The sequence below is a fragment of the Fukomys damarensis genome, unplaced genomic scaffold (genome assembly GCF_012274545.1).
Source record: "Fukomys damarensis isolate Sample0158 unplaced genomic scaffold, DMR_v1.0_HiC HiC_scaffold_5, whole genome shotgun sequence".
NCBI classification, from domain to species: domain Eukaryota; kingdom Metazoa; phylum Chordata; class Mammalia; order Rodentia; family Bathyergidae; genus Fukomys; species Fukomys damarensis.
Window position 1 is genome coordinate 62,605,458 of NW_022900917.1, and position 15,304 is coordinate 62,620,761.

General features: G+C 45.2%; 1 protein-coding gene across 5 annotated transcripts in view; it reads right to left on the minus strand.

Annotated features, from left to right (window-relative positions):
* Positions 1-15,304, minus strand: part of Ninj2 (ninjurin 2) — a 101,001-nt gene that overhangs the window by 47,587 nt on the left and 38,110 nt on the right. The window contains exon 1 of one of the 5 annotated variants that reach the window (XM_010630347.3): positions 3,523-3,540. The exons of the other annotated variants lie outside the window; for them this stretch is intronic. The gene's annotated coding sequence lies outside the window, so the exon portion shown is untranslated. Of the gene's footprint in view, positions 1-3,522; positions 3,541-15,304 lie in introns of those variants that run through there. 5 annotated transcript variants of the gene reach the window in all.

Sequence of the window (15,304 nt, forward strand, 5' to 3'; positions counted from 1 at the left end):
ACAGGGTCTCACTATGTAGTTCAGGCTGGCTTTGAGTTCACTATGTAGTCCAGGATGGCCTCCAACTCACAGATTCTCCTGCCTCAGCCTTACAGGCATTTGCCACCACACCCGACTTGGTAGCCCTTTAAAGTGAAGTTCAGGATGGCTCCTTATCGTGCAGAGTTGCAAAGATTACATGTTATGATTTATTTAAAGTGCCTGGCATTTGGCAAGTGCAAGCAAAGTGATTTTATTTTCTGAGAAATGCCGTGCTGTGTCCTGTTGTTCACTGTGTGGATTCAGATCTGTAAATGCTCCTTGGACAGCCAAAGCTAATCACTTCTCAGGGTCCTCCAAGGCCTGTCCTGCCTCACAGCATAACTGGGCCTGGCGGACTGTATGCAAATCACAGAGTGGGTGCCTAAACTCACTGACTGACCCCTCCAGACAGTCACACCGCAGGACACAAGACGAGGTCCTGCTCCACCTTCCTAAGGATTACCACATTTCCTTCCTGCAATTTAAAGTAACTACATAGCCAGTCGTGGGTGCCCTTCTGTCTTTTCCAGAGAGAACAATTATACCGTGCCACTTTCCTGCAGGGACCTGGCCCTGTGGTAGGGCATAACCTGCATGAATCAGAGACCTAGGCAGTGCATCAACCACAGCTCTCCTCTGCTGCCTCCCCCAGTACACAGTGCTTTATCCCTGCCAGCCCCAAGCATGAGGGACACTTAGAGCCTTTGTCCCCCAAGGAGCTGTTGTCTGGCCCGAGCAAGAGCAAGGGGTGAGAAAAGAAGGAACGGGGCCAGTAAAGGGAGCTCTTTTGTCTTCCAAGGTTTTCACTGGCTAAGGAGCCTGTCTCCCTTCCTATTGCTTTTCCAAACAAAAATTATCAGAAGAGGGCTGGGGTGTGGCTCAGTGATAGAACACCCAGCATGCATCAGGCCCTGGGTTCCATTCCTGGCACACAACTTCCCCACAAACAAAAACCAACAAAACAAAACAAAAACTTCAGAAGAAAGAACAAAGCTTGCTGGAATGGTCCAATGTCCACTTTCCTCTCTCTCTCTGTTTTTAAGATCTTGCTAGTGGGAAGATACAGAATATCACTTTGCAAAATATTCTCAAGTTCTTGGCCAAAAACCTTCAGAACCAACAGATATAACAGTACTCTCTATCTTCTACATAGGGTTGGCCTGAGAACTTTAAAGTCAGCTAATAGATGTAAAATCATTTCCTAATCTATAAACTTCGGGTACTCCTTTCTAAAATTTTGGCACAGGGTCTCGCTAAATTGCTCAGACTGGCCTTGAACTCACTACCCTCCTACCTCATCCTCCCAATCAGCAGGGATTCCAGGTGTGCACCACTGTACCCAGCACCTCTGAGATTTTCTAGGTACCAGCTGCCAGATAGGACTGTCTGACTCTGGAGGAACTCTTGGCAAGCAGGTGCAGTCCTGACTGCAGTGTGTGGTTAAAAGTCCTCCTATGGGGAGTCGGTGGTGAGGTGGAACAGGGGAATGCTGAGAAGGAAGCATGCTAACTATAGAGGATGCTGCACGAAGGGAGTCAGTGACCACTGAGCCCAGACCCCGCCTTTCACAGACGAAGCAGCCGAGGTCTGGAGAGGCATCAAACTTGAAACTCCCAGTGGCTTAGTCACCAGCCCAGTGAGGGAACTGTGACAGAGGGTCGGTGCTGGAGCTCCGCCCCCAGGACCCTGGTGCAGCTCGGAGAAGGATCATCTCTTACCCGAGACGTTCTGTCTCAGCCTGCAGACAGAGCCTCCCACACTCTCAGGGTAGGGCAGGCAAACACACTTGGGGCACAGGAGCCCTTGAGAGGGTGACAGGAATGCAGAGGAATGGCAGACACCCTCCTCCATCTCTTGCCTTTAGCCCACTGCCCAAACTCAGGTGCTCTGGAAGCAGACTTACCAAAGCCTCAAGTGGCCTCTCAGGCCGCAGGAAGAGCCCTGATCAGGGGCAGAAAAACTGGTCTTGCATCTTCCAGGCAAAGCTGCCTGAGACTCAACAAACAAAAGATTCTTGGAAAGGTCATGTTTTCCTTTGTTGTTGTTTTTGTTTTTTTAGACAGGGTCTCACTGTGTAGTTCAGGCTGGCTTTGAGTTCCCTATGTAGCCCAGGCTGGCCTCAAACTCACGGTGATCCTCCTGCCTCAGCCTCCCGAGTGCTGCAATTATAGGCATGCACTGCCACACCTGGCTGGAAAGATCATGTTTTTAAAAATCAAATCCCTACCTGCCTCATAAGCACAAGGACCTGAGTTCAATCCCCGGTACAAAAAACAAACAAAAACAAAACAAAACAAAACAAAACCCAAAACAAAAAAATCAAATCCCAGCACTTTCAAAGATCATGTGCCTGCCGGGCAAGGTGATTTTTTGAGGGAAGCACTAGTCTGAAAGAATAGTCCAGGAGCAGGGACTTTGTTCTGAGAACCATTGGATTTAATGCAGTGACTATTTAATAGCAGCTGTGGGTATGTCCAGCCCACTCTGGGCTCTTAGGGTAAGGAATCCAGAATACGTTTAATATGTGTCCTATGCTTGCTAGGGATGGAAGACTCATGAATCTAAAGAGCAAAGCCAGAAGCTCTGTTAAAGGCCAAAGAGAAAATGTCCTGGAAGGAATGAGAAAAGTCAGTGCTGACTCACACAGTTCTGAAGGCCTTTTCCACACCGGCCCACTCTGGATTCAGCGGGTGAGGTGGGGAGGGGAGGCTCTGCAATGGTGAAGGGCCAGAGTGTGGACTGGGAGGGTGAGCAGAGGAACACTTTCCATTCTCCTTGTACAAAGGCTGTGGGCTACAGGCAGGTGTTTAAGCATTCTCTGCTCTCAAACTTTCGAGTTTTTCCTGTGGAGTCCTAGACCCTAGGAGATGTGGCAAAGATGTATTTTGCAGCAGCTAGAGTCTCCTGGGAGAATAAGGCTTACACATTTCTGGGAAATTGTGTGGCTGGGTTCAGATGATTCTTTGGCTAAAGGAGCAGCGAATAAGCATTAGTTCTAAAGAAGACCCAAGAACCCCGAGCCTGGGGAGCCTGGCACAGGTCCGTATCACACAGTGGTTACCTCCTCAGGGTCTGGATTTCGGCCTGGCTTTGGAGCCTCTCTCTGGAGCCTTTAGTGACCACAAGACACCGCCATTAACCTCACTAAGCTCCAGTTTCTGCCTCTGTGAAGGGAAGACAACAGCCCTTAACTCTCGGGCTGTGGGAAGAGCTCAGGGCGTCAGGGCCGGCCACACAGCTTTGCACCCTCGGCTGTCTCGGCCCATGGCAGCTATGGCATCACTTCGTCACCCACTTTGTTGCCGGGGCCTGGTGTGTCACGTGGTTAGCTCTCTACTCAGACTGTTACCCGGACAGGACCTAGTGAGTCTGTTTTTCCCTCCCGCACACTTTGGATATTTCTTAGTGAGGGGACGGCACGGGAGGGTGGGGAGGGACAGACTTGCACAGACATCCTGCAAAAGTCACAGGGACCTGTGCCCTGCAGTGGGTGCCACCCACCTCCCGAAGCGCTTCCTTGCACTCAGTTGATTCCTGTTTTGTGGGAAGCAGAAGGAGCCCTCATTCGGAGATGGGGCCTCTGAATCCAGATGTCCCAGTGTTGCCTACAGAGCAAATAAATAATGCATCTCACACACAGACACTGTGCTACTTTTCAAATCCACAGAGATGCTGCTGTAATTTCTAATTACATACTAGAAGGATTACGGAATGCACCATAGCTTTTTTATCAGCATGCGGTTTTTCATTTATGGCTACTCAAAGTACAATTACAATTACTCGGAGGAATCCAAAAATCCCAAAGTTTTAAAGAGACACTTGAAAGTGTGGTTCTCATGGATCACAGGGAGGATGCGCTCTACCTTTCCGGGCTGGGCCCCTCATTCTAGCCTAACGAACAAGGCTCTGCCCGGCAGCCTCAGCCCTTTGTGGGGCAAGCAACAGCTGCTGGTTGGCTCCCAGTGGCAGTGAAGACTAAAGGAAAGAGGAAGGACAGGTAGAAAAAGACTCATGTTACCTACACTGTGAAAACCCTGAGAAATCCTCAGAATTCCATCCGTTTAAATCTCTTTTGTTGGGTATGGTGGCACTGCCTGTAATCCCAGCATTCTGGAGGCAGAGGTAGAAGGATCAAGGCCAACCTGGAGTACATAGAGAGATCCTGTCTCCAAAAAAAAAAAAAAAAAAGTCTTTTTAGGCAAGTGACCCGTCACTTCCCCGTATTTGTCATTGTTTCCCACTACACATGTTTGCAGCACATGGGAAGTGGGAGGAGTTGGAATGTCCTCCAAATTCCCCTGACACCCAGTTCCCACCTAGTCCTCTAGAAAAATGTGTTGTTTTGTTTTATTAACTTCTCAGGAGGTCACAGACCCTTTCAGAATCTGGCAAGTGGCTGATAATCGTTTTCAAAAGGTGTGTCTGTGGTCCGTAGGTAAAAGAACACTTGTTGCACTTAAAAATAAAAATCACATGAACTTTGTAATTGCTACATTAAATTCAACTTTAGCAGGGAAGCGAAGTGTTGACTGGGAAGACAGTCATTGCCTTCCAAACCTCCCTGTCAGTGAGATTACACTGAGTATTTGAAATGTACGTTGTCTATCCTATGCCCCCAAGGGTAGCCGTATATACATACGCACACACAGGCAACTTTCACACGCAGGTTCAAAATCACACAGACCTCTGTGGGGATTTGTAACCCTTATGTTAGAAAACTGCATCTGCGTGGGTTACTTTCGATAAGTTTAAGTTTTCCTTGCCTTAGGTTTTTTTGGGGAGTAGGTATGGTGGTACTGGGGTCTGAATCCAGTGGTTCTCTACCACTGAGCTACATACCCAGCTCTTTCTATCTTATTTTGAAACAGTCTTGATAACTTCCCTGGGCTGGCTTTGAGCTTGCTATCCCCCTGTTTCGACCTCCCAAAACCCTGGGATTACAGGTGTGTGCCACTACACCCAGCTGCTTGTCTTAGTTTTCTACAGATAACCCTATGGAGCTCTGAGCATCCCATAGGACCTCTGCATATCCCATTTCCCAAATTGCTGTTCTAGGAGTCTTGGATTGCGAAAGACAGCACAGACCGAATGCTCCAAGATGAATGCTGCAAAAGTAAACTTGGCCTCAAGGGCGGCTCCTCCAGGAAGCAGGTGGGAGGGGAATAGAACCAAGATAGGGGCTCAAGGACAGAGCCTGTCTGAGAGTAAAGCCTTCCCCCAAAGCCAAATGCAGGGGTACAGGCCTATAGACCTAGTTCTCTAGTAAGCTGAGGCAAGCGGATCACTTGAGCCCAGGAGTTTGAGACCAACCTGGCAACAACTGGCAGCATATTAAGACCTCGAAGAAAGACAGATAGAGATAGAGAGACAGAGAGAGAGAGAGAGAGAGAGAGAGAGATGTTTGCAAGTTTCTGTCCCAGGAACCGGGGGGCCTGCACACTTGGGTCCTGGCAGAAGAGGCTCCCCTCTCCAGCAGGACCTCCCAGTTCCCTCTCCTCTCATTTCCCCACTGCTGCCACTGCCTTCCACCTCAGATCCTGCACCATTTCATTTTCTTGGGCATATCCGCCCCCACACAGCTGGCTTAGCCTGCTCTCTCTGTGCATTCCTAGGACAAATCGTCCCAGTCCCAAAGTAAGGGTATGTTCCTATCCACACCAAACCTCCCTCTTCTTGTCATCCAGATGTGGGACCTACCAGCCAGTGGTTATTTACTAGCTTGAGCCTAAGCCGAGCTGGCTCAAGAGCATCCACCCTTGGACTTGGCTTGCAGGGGTGTGTACCTTGGGATGAGCGAGACTAGGTGTAGAGAGACCAAGGATTACTAATGGCAGACAGTCTGGGCTGCTAGCCTGCTGGGCTGCATAGGCAAGGGAAGTAAATTCCCAAATACCAGGATATTGGGCAACACTTCAAAGAATAAAATTCACTGCTATTGCAGCCCTCCCTCTACCTCCATCCTTTTCCTCCACAGTGTGCTATGCAAGTGACTCACCATCCTCTCTAAGCTTACCCTGCTGCTTTCATTTCTGTCTTGGCTCTCAAGGACCCTGAACTTATGATTGTGTAAAGATATGAGTACTTCTACACATCTATTTCCCTCTAAAAATATTTAATTTAAAATTTAATTTTTTCCCCTACAGTGCTGGGAATCAAAGCCAGGGCTTTGGATATGCTAGAAAAGTGCTCTACCACTGAGCTACACCTAGCTCCTTAATTTTAAAAATCAGTTTATCTGACAAATTAATATTTCGATGTTCTAGGATCCTAGGGTTTTGGAAAATGATTTTGATTATGTTTTCAAGGGGACTGCAGTAGTAAAAGAAATAAGACACAAACACAACACAATGTTAAAAAAATATATAGGTAGATAGATATGTATATGAATAGATATTTACCCTAGCTTAGTAATTGTCTGTCATGTAGTGACATTTAAGTCAGAAACGAAAGGATGAACAAGAGTTGGAGAAACAACTCAGAGAGACGGGAAGAAGGGAGGCATAAAAAGAGTGTTTGGGGCTGGGGATTTAGTTCAGTGGTGCCACCACCTGCCTCGCAAGTGCAAGGACCTGAGTTCCATCCCTGATACCAAAAAACAAAAAAAAAGGAGTGTTGGGAATAGCAGGTGGGCTTGTGTGTGAGAGACAACAGACAGTTCTAGTTTGAAAGGACCTAGAGGAAAGGAAATAGAGGGATGGGTGGAAAGCCAGGGTCGGCCAGCAAATGAGCTTGAATGGCAGGCTTCAGAGTAGTTTGGGGGACAGGCGTGGTGACACATGCCTGTAGTCCCAGCTCTTGGGGAGGCTGAGACAGGAGGATTGCAAGTTCAAGGCCAGCCTGGGTAAATTTAGTGAGACTTTGTATCAAAATAAAATATAAAATGAGGGTGGCTGGGGATGTAGAACAGTGATAGGGTTTAATTCCCAGAGCAACACAAAAAAAGTTGTTTGGGACTATCAGGAGGATCACTGAAGGTTTTTGAGCAGAGGAGTTCATGATGGATCTTATACTAATTTGGTCGTTCTGTGGAGGAAGAGTAAAAAGGTTGACTGCAGAAGTAGGGCATGACATTAAGAGAGGTGACTTCTACAGCAACCTTTTCCTGCAGGCTACTTCTGCTCAGCGAAGCTAACAGTGACCATGACCTCTGCTCTCCGTGGTCCTCCTGTCTGGACTTCCGGTGGGGAGCAGGACAGCATGGCTGTGAGGAGCACATTGAGGTCATACACACTGAGGCTTGAATTACATCTCAGCTGTATGCTAACATCTCAGAGCTGAGCTGAAGTATGTAAAATAGGATAGTTATGTTCAGATTTGCTGTACAGAATAAATAATAGAAAGTCAATTAAAAACACTTATCAGGGGCAACAGGTAAGCATTTAATAAACAGTAGATATGCAATGGTTATTCCATGATATGTGTTGTAGATATGTGTGTAGAGAACTAAACCAGGAACTGGAGCATAGCTCAGGGCCAGAGGGTACATATGCGAGGCCCTTGGCTCATCCACAGCAATGCAGAAAAAACAAAAAAAAACTAGAATCACCTCCTTTGTAAGTTGCTGGAGGGCAGAAATTGTTTGCTTTTTGTCTCTTTCTCAGTGTTTACATAGCTTTTTCTACCAAGCAGGCAACCAACAAATATAAGAGAAATGGATAACATGCCAGGTGAGTGATTAGGCTGTAAGATTTTCATTGAATTTAGAAGCATCTCTCCCTTTGAGTGAGCACTGTTATTTTCTTGTTCCGTGTCTCCTTGATCTCAGAAGTACAATCACTGTAACTTGACAGATACAATGGGAAACACTGAGGGATGGGATGACTCTATCCTCAAGGTAGGATATAAAGTTGAAGTTCTGGGCAATGTTTTGGACTCGCCAGTTCCGGTAGGCATTGATCTGAAGTAATGAAGGCCTCTGGGCCTCTTCCTAATGGGTTTATGACCACCTCACAGAAGCATTAGTACAAAGCCCTCCTGATACTTGTCTACCTGGCTGCCTTTGTGGTAACCTTGGGCTGGGCCAGGAGCAAGAGCTGGGTTAGCAAGTATGAGCTAAGAGTTAGTGCCCAGTGCAGTAATATTTGGGCTCTGAACTCCCAGGATCTTTCCCTGGTTTTTTTTTTTTTTTTTTTTTCTGTTTGGTGCTGGGGTGGAGCCTTGCATACTCTAAACATGTCCTCTACTGTACTACATCTTTATCCTCTCATTTCCTAATTCTTTGTCCATAGCTTAAAAACTTGGATAGCTAAAAATCTTCTTTCTGCTGCAGGGCCTGCTTATCAAGGGATCCCCTGAACATTGACTATCCTTTGCCTGCAAAGTCTCCTACTTATAAAAGTAATACAGTAAGTCCCTGACTTACAAAGAGTTCTGTTCCAGGAGAATAGTTCCTAAGCCAACAAAGTGAATCTCATATAGTACACCTGTGAAAATTCACCACTCTGCATTCAACACCCTCTAGAAAGGATGAGACAAGGTGTCTGCCTTCCAAGAGTTGCATTCTGGCTGAGCAGAAAAGATGAAACCCAGGAGAAACAGGACACTGTGGTTAGGGTATAAATAGAGCAGCGGAGCTGTCTGGTCCAAATACTGGCTTCCTTGATGGCCAACAGTAGGTAACTGCTTAACCTTCCTACACTTTAGTTTCATTATTTCTAAAGGGAAGAATAGTATTTATCATACAAGAGTTCTATTAACAAAATAGTTTGTATAAAGTATTTAATACACTACTGGCACATACAAACATCTAGTAGCTATTTATTATTATTACGGAGTTAAATAATAGTATTCATTCTGAAAAGCAACATATGGCAAGAGGGAATTTTCTAGACCCTCCTTTAGAATTTTTTTTCCACACGTTAAGCTTCTTAGCAGAAGATCCTGTCCTTTGCTTATTTTTATTTATTTATTTATTTGCAGTACCAAGGATTGAACTCAGGACCTTGCACTTGCCAGGCTGGCTCAGTGCCACTGAGTCGTACCCCTGGCCTTGTCCTTAGTTCTATAGGTATCCCCCCTCCACCCCCCAGTGCCTTGTGATCAAACGGGTGCTCACATACTTTTGAGACTATAATTAAGTACATTTCTAATCTCCAAATGAACGGACTAGAGAAGGACACATGGAGTGGTGAGACAAGTGTGAGCCGCTTTGTCAGAAAAGGGCTCATGGGGGAAAAGAGACTGAAGTGGACAGTGACAGACTTGGAGAGAAATTGGACAGACAGTAAAGCAAGGGTGAGTAAAAGCCCACAATGAGTTGGGGGCTTGAGACAGACCGGATGGTCATGGCTGTGGCACATGTGCACTAATGGTGACACCAGTGTGCCCAGAGCTTGTCTCTGAGTGTGGGCCAGGAGGATGGGGTGAGTCCCTGGGGGCAGATCTAGGGCCTAAAAACAGGGGCCCATCAGCTACTCAAGACCCTTGCTAAAGTCCCAGGCTGTAGGGCCAAATCCTTTGTGCCCCCCCAGCTCCCCTGGTGGCAGGCCTGAGAGTGAGGGGGAAGACTGGACAGGCAGCAGGCTTTATGTGTTGGAGGCCTGGGTGGTCCTTCCACAGCTCTCTCTGACCCACAGGCTGAGCATGACAAGCTCAGAGGGAGAAGGGCCCAGGTCACCAGCCCAGATAAGCCCACGTCCTGACATCTGTCAGGAAGGATAATGAGGTGAAGATTCCTTCCCCCTCTTCCTTACTCTCTGCGCCTCTCCCTGAGGGGTCCTGTCTCCTCTCCTGCAGGCCAGGAGCCAGGTCTCAGCTTCCCTCTGTTACCTCACAGCTTCACTTTCTGTGAGTGTCTGGCACACATCGGCTCACACTTCCCACCCCTGGTGCAGAATAATGGCCGAACAGAGGAGAGTTTCCTGATTGCATCAGTGCTGATCCCTATCCCATACCGTTTGCATTTGCCTCATTCCATCCTCACAGCAATCCTTTGAATTTTATATAAGGGAAGACCCAGGCCTTAAGGTTGAGGGACTTGCCCAGGTAGTAAGTCTGTCACAGTTCTTGTCACCAGGACTTGAAATGAGGCATTCAGCCAGTGGCCACTGTGCTGTTTCCTGGATGTGTCTGGGAGTGGACAGCAGAAATGCCACCCAGGAATCCTGCCTCCCAGATCCCTCCACACAATTAACACACTAATGACTTGACTGACTATCTAGGTAATGAAAACAGACTCTTCAGTCTCTGCTGTCCCTAAATGTCCCCCTTGGTTCCTGTCCTCAGGTAACACCAAGATAGCAGAATGGAATTTTACCCAGCCACTCCCAGGCTCCTGTTCTAGGGTTAGGCAATTTTTTTGTTTTACTTTTTCTCTTTTTTAAAAAACCATTTTAAAGAAAGTGGTAAACACCTGAAAATAGTTTTTGAAAGAAAGTGACTCTTCAGGCATAATTATAGCCACAGAGGGCCACTGCTTCTAAATATAGCCTGAACAGTGCAGGCAGCCAGCTCCTTCCCCGGGCTGGGGTGTGCTGGCTGCAGTGTCCCAGGAGAGGCTAGGGCCCAGGCTTCTCCCCTCTAGGAAGGCTGGGGGCTTTCTCCACCTACCTAGGTTGGTGGTGGTGGAGGAAGAGGTCAGTGCTTTACCCAGTGTTCTGGAAGAGAACAAGGGACTTCTTAAACATGTGCAAGGACCCAGGGCACATTTGAAAACATTTACAAATGCCTCCCAGGTTGACTGAGGTAGTAGTTAAGCTAAGGGTTCCAGAAGGGCGGAAGGAGCCAGCTCAAAAGCAGAAGGGCATGGGTAGGGGAGGGACTCAGCAAAAACCCTGTCACAGTGGGAGCTGCCAGCTCATTTTCTATTTCTAACTCAATGCCAGGCAATGACTGGACTCCCATATTCAACCTAGCAATTTGGAGATGGCAATGGGTAAGTTTGTAGCAGAACAGGATGCACTCTGGACTACAGTTAAGAAAGAAAACCAGAAAGGAAGACTGCCCCCGATCCCTTGGCTAGACAGTCTCTGATGACCCTTCAGGAATGTTCCGAACATGCGCTGGCATCTGTGAAGTTACTTGCCTTAGGGTTGCCTCTACTTCCTGTTCTCTGGGACCAGAAATGGGAAACCCAGATGGTCTTTGTGCTTTGTGTGTGTGTGTGTGTGTGTGTGTGTGTGTGTTGTTTTTTTTGTTGTTGTTGTTGTTTTAATTACTCTGATTCACAATCCCCTGTTGAGCATCATTCCAGTGTCAATTATGGGGGAAGAAGGTTAAAAATAAATCTAAACAAATAAACAAAACCCAAAAATAAAGCAAAAGACTGGGCTGTAGCTCCATGGAGAAATGCTTGCTTACCTACAATTCACCAAGCCTGGGGTTCTATCCCCAGCACTGCAAAACAAGTCACCAAAAAAAGCTCAGAAGGTTTCCAGGCAACTACGTGAAACTCCTGGGAGGCTAGAATTAGGTCTGCACAGAGCAAAATTCCGTACTTGTGCATGCTCTGTGGAAGACTGGGTTGATGGCATGGCCTTGAAAATTAAGAGATATTTTTATTAAAAATTATTTCTAGAAAAGCATGCAGATGAGATGATAACCAGATTGTGAGGAAGCCCAAGACATTTGGTAAAGACACTTCAGAGGAAGTGGCTTCCTAAGTCTTGGAGCAGGTCAGCTAAAACAGCAATTTGTGGGCAGAATATTAGCAGGCTGCATGATTAATCATAGATCTAAGGGACTTTGGGAGATTGCAGGAGGATGAAGACAACTCAGGATCAGGATATGGAAAAGGAATCAGCAAAACTAGAGTTCTGTGTATTGAGGCTTAAAGTCCCAAACAGCCCCGGGGTGTCTAAGGTACAACCAGTAAGTAGAATCAGAGGTTCCTTTCAGCAAAAGCAGACGAGAAAACAATCTCTTTTGTTTTCCTTACTGAAAACCAAACACAATAGCCTTCTGACAAGATTCCAGTGCCAGTAGTGTTCAGCGGGGAAGCGGGGGTAAAGACAGCCGCCTCCCACCCCTGAGGTATCAGCCTGGGGGCCCTGCCCACGCCATTCTCCTCTCTGGAATGTGCACGACGTCTGTGCAGCTCTCCCGATTCCAGCCTGCAGGAGACTTCCTGCTTGCTCTTGCTTTCCAGTGACCCTAAAGTGTCATTGGCAAAGAAAGCCCCATATTCCTGTCTGGGACTGGGCAGTTTAAATCACTTGATGAGTCACAGATAATTTTCAGCTGTTGCGGCAAAGACTGAATGAAGACAGAGTGCTGGATCCTCGTGAGGCTCAGTTGTAGGGGAATGGAGTCAGGGTGGGATTGAGAGGAGAGAATGCCCTAAATTTCAGCTGCAGTGTCCTCCAGTTTTCATGCACCTTCACCAACACAGACAAATTCTAGCTGATCCACGAAGAGCTTTAGAAAACCTGACCTTTTGTAAGAATGAGGGAACTAAAATTATAGCCCCGTATGTAACTTGGAAGCTTGGAAAGCCGGGGACAGTGCCAACTCAAACCAGAACTAAGCATGGAAATTTTATGCCATTAGCACAAAAGGTTAGTGGGCGGCATTGGACTTGGACAAAATCTCATGGGATCTTAGATTCAGTGCACTGTATGACAGTAAATTCCAGTCAAAAGACTGGAAGATACACCTCAGTCTAGCACTGAGCACAGGGCGAAGATGTACTATATTTGTTTCCAGGGAAGTCCGAAGAGCACTGAAGTGATTCCTGTTTTTTTAATCTGTCTTGCATTCCCTCCCAAACAAACTACCCAAAGAGTGGCCCATTCCTTCATTTAAAAAAATTAATTATGTCATATGAGAACCTTTATTTCAGTACTGACACTACATCCCCAACCCTTTCATTTTTATTTTGAGACCCAGTCTTGTTACACTGCCCAGATGGGATTTGAACTTGTGATCTTTCTGCCTCAGCTTCTCACAATGCTGCAATTACAGGTGTGCACCACTTCACTTGGCTATTTGAGAAATTTTAAGGGTCTACTACAGTCTGCTAAATCAAGGACACATTCTTTTATTTTGTCATTTAAAAATCCCCTATAATTTAGTCCCACCACACCTACCCACCAGTGCATTAGTTCCCAGTATTCTTCACCTTCACCCCTGAATCCTAATTTACTCTTCTTTAAAAATCCTGACATATCTCACCTTTGAGGAATTTGCACCCCAATATATATTTTTTTTGTTTTTTGAGACAGGGTCTCACTATGTACTTGAGACTGACCTGGAACTCACTATGTAGCCCAGGCTGGTCTCTAACTCACAGCGATCCTCCTGCCTCAGCCTCCCAAGTGTTGGGATTACTGGAGTGCGCCACCACGCCCAGCCCAATTTAATTTTTAAATTTTCATCTCTCCATGTCCAAATAATTACTAAGCCATTCTTTGGCATATAGACCCTACCCAAGTAGACTATAAGTCACCAAGAATTGTATATAAACGTGTCTCCTATAAACTGTGTTCAATAAATGCTAATTAACTGCAATTCTTCAAGTAAAAGGCTGAACACACACAAATTGAATCTCATTTCAATACTATAGGATTTCAAGAAAAACATGACCCCCAAGTTTAGTGACATAGAAAACAAGTGCGGAAAATGCTTGTGCCTAAGATAGTAAGGGGGTGAGTACAGAATAGATTTTCCAATGCTTGCCCAGCCCTGACATTTTAAATGCTAATCAGACGATTAAGCACCTCCAAAATGTATTCTTCAGTATTGCGGGGGCGGGGGTACTGGTGATGAAATTTGGGTCCTTGCGCTTGTGAGGCAGGCGGTGGAGCCACTGAGCCAAACCCCTGGCCACTAAAACGTACACTATAGCATTCAAATACAGCTCACCATAATATAAAATCCTTTTGTGTTAGTAAGGCCTTCCTTCTTCATTCTCCTTCCTTTTGGGGAGTAGATGTGAGTATGAGAAAATGATTGAAAGAAACTATATCCCTTCTTAAAAGGGAAGAGAGCAGACATAAAAACCATAGAGTAGAGAACCCAGATAGAAACCTTCACATGCATGGTAGGTAAATCGATCTTCCACAAGTTGTCAAGACTATTCAGTGGAGGGAAGACAATCTTTTTCAACAAACGGTACTGGAAAAATGTGATATTCTCTTACACAAAAGAATGAATATGTACCCATATCTCATGCCACAAACAAACATTAACTCACAATAGATCAAAGACTTAAAACTTAAGAGTTTAAAAGTATAAAACTCTTAGAAGAAAACACAGTGGAAAACTTTCATGACATTAGATTCAACAATGATTTTCAGACTCTGATGGCAAAAGTTTAGACAGCCAAAGAAAAAAACAGATAAGTTGAATTTCATCAAAATTAAAACTTTAAAGCATCAAAAGTCATTATCAAGAGAGTGAAAATACAATTTACAGACCATGTTTTCTTTTCTTTTTTTTTTTTTGGTACCGGGGATCGAACTAGGGTACTTGTGCTTGTGAGGCAGGCAGCAGAACCACTGAGTGAAATCCCCAGCCCCAGAAAATATTTTCAAATCATATATTTGTAAGGGATCAATATTCAGAATATAAAAAAATTCCTATAACAACAACAAAACCATAATGTTAAGTGAAATAAATCAGACACAAAAGCTTAAATATCACATGGTTGATATGAAACCCATGTACAAGAAACCCATGGTATAAATAAAGAGCAAAATAAAAGATGGATAATAGGAATAGGGAGATAGATCTTTCTCAAGTGGTAAGGGGACCAACAGATGGAGGGAGGGAAAGGAGAGGAAAAACATGTTATGCACAAGAAATGTGTTATGTGCATGTGCCAATTCCATGAGGAATATAAACATCATGCACTGAGAAATGTGCTAATTTCAAAATTTTAAAACACTATTTCCTAATAGAGTCATATTGAGTTGAAAAAAACCATATTAAAAATGGGGCAAAGGACTTGAATAGGCCTTTCTCCAAAGAAAATATATACAACTGTCCAGTAACCACATGAAAAGATCCTCAATAATATTACTCATTAGAGAAATGCAAAACAAAACCACAGTGAGAAATTAGTTCTCACCAGTCAGGATGATTATTATTTTTTTAAAAAGAAAAACAGCAGCAATAAGTTTTGGCAAGGCTGTGGAGAGACTGAAGTCCTCACGCATTGCTAGTGAGAATACAAATTGATGTATTCACTGTAGAGAACAATTTAAGGCTTTCTTTTTTCTTTTTTTTTTGTTTTGTTTTTTCTTTCTTTCCAGTTTGGCACTTTCTGAAAAAGTTAAACATCCATGCCTGCCTGGAAAGTACAAAGTCCTGAGTTTGATCCCTGGTACAAAAAAAAAAAAAAAAA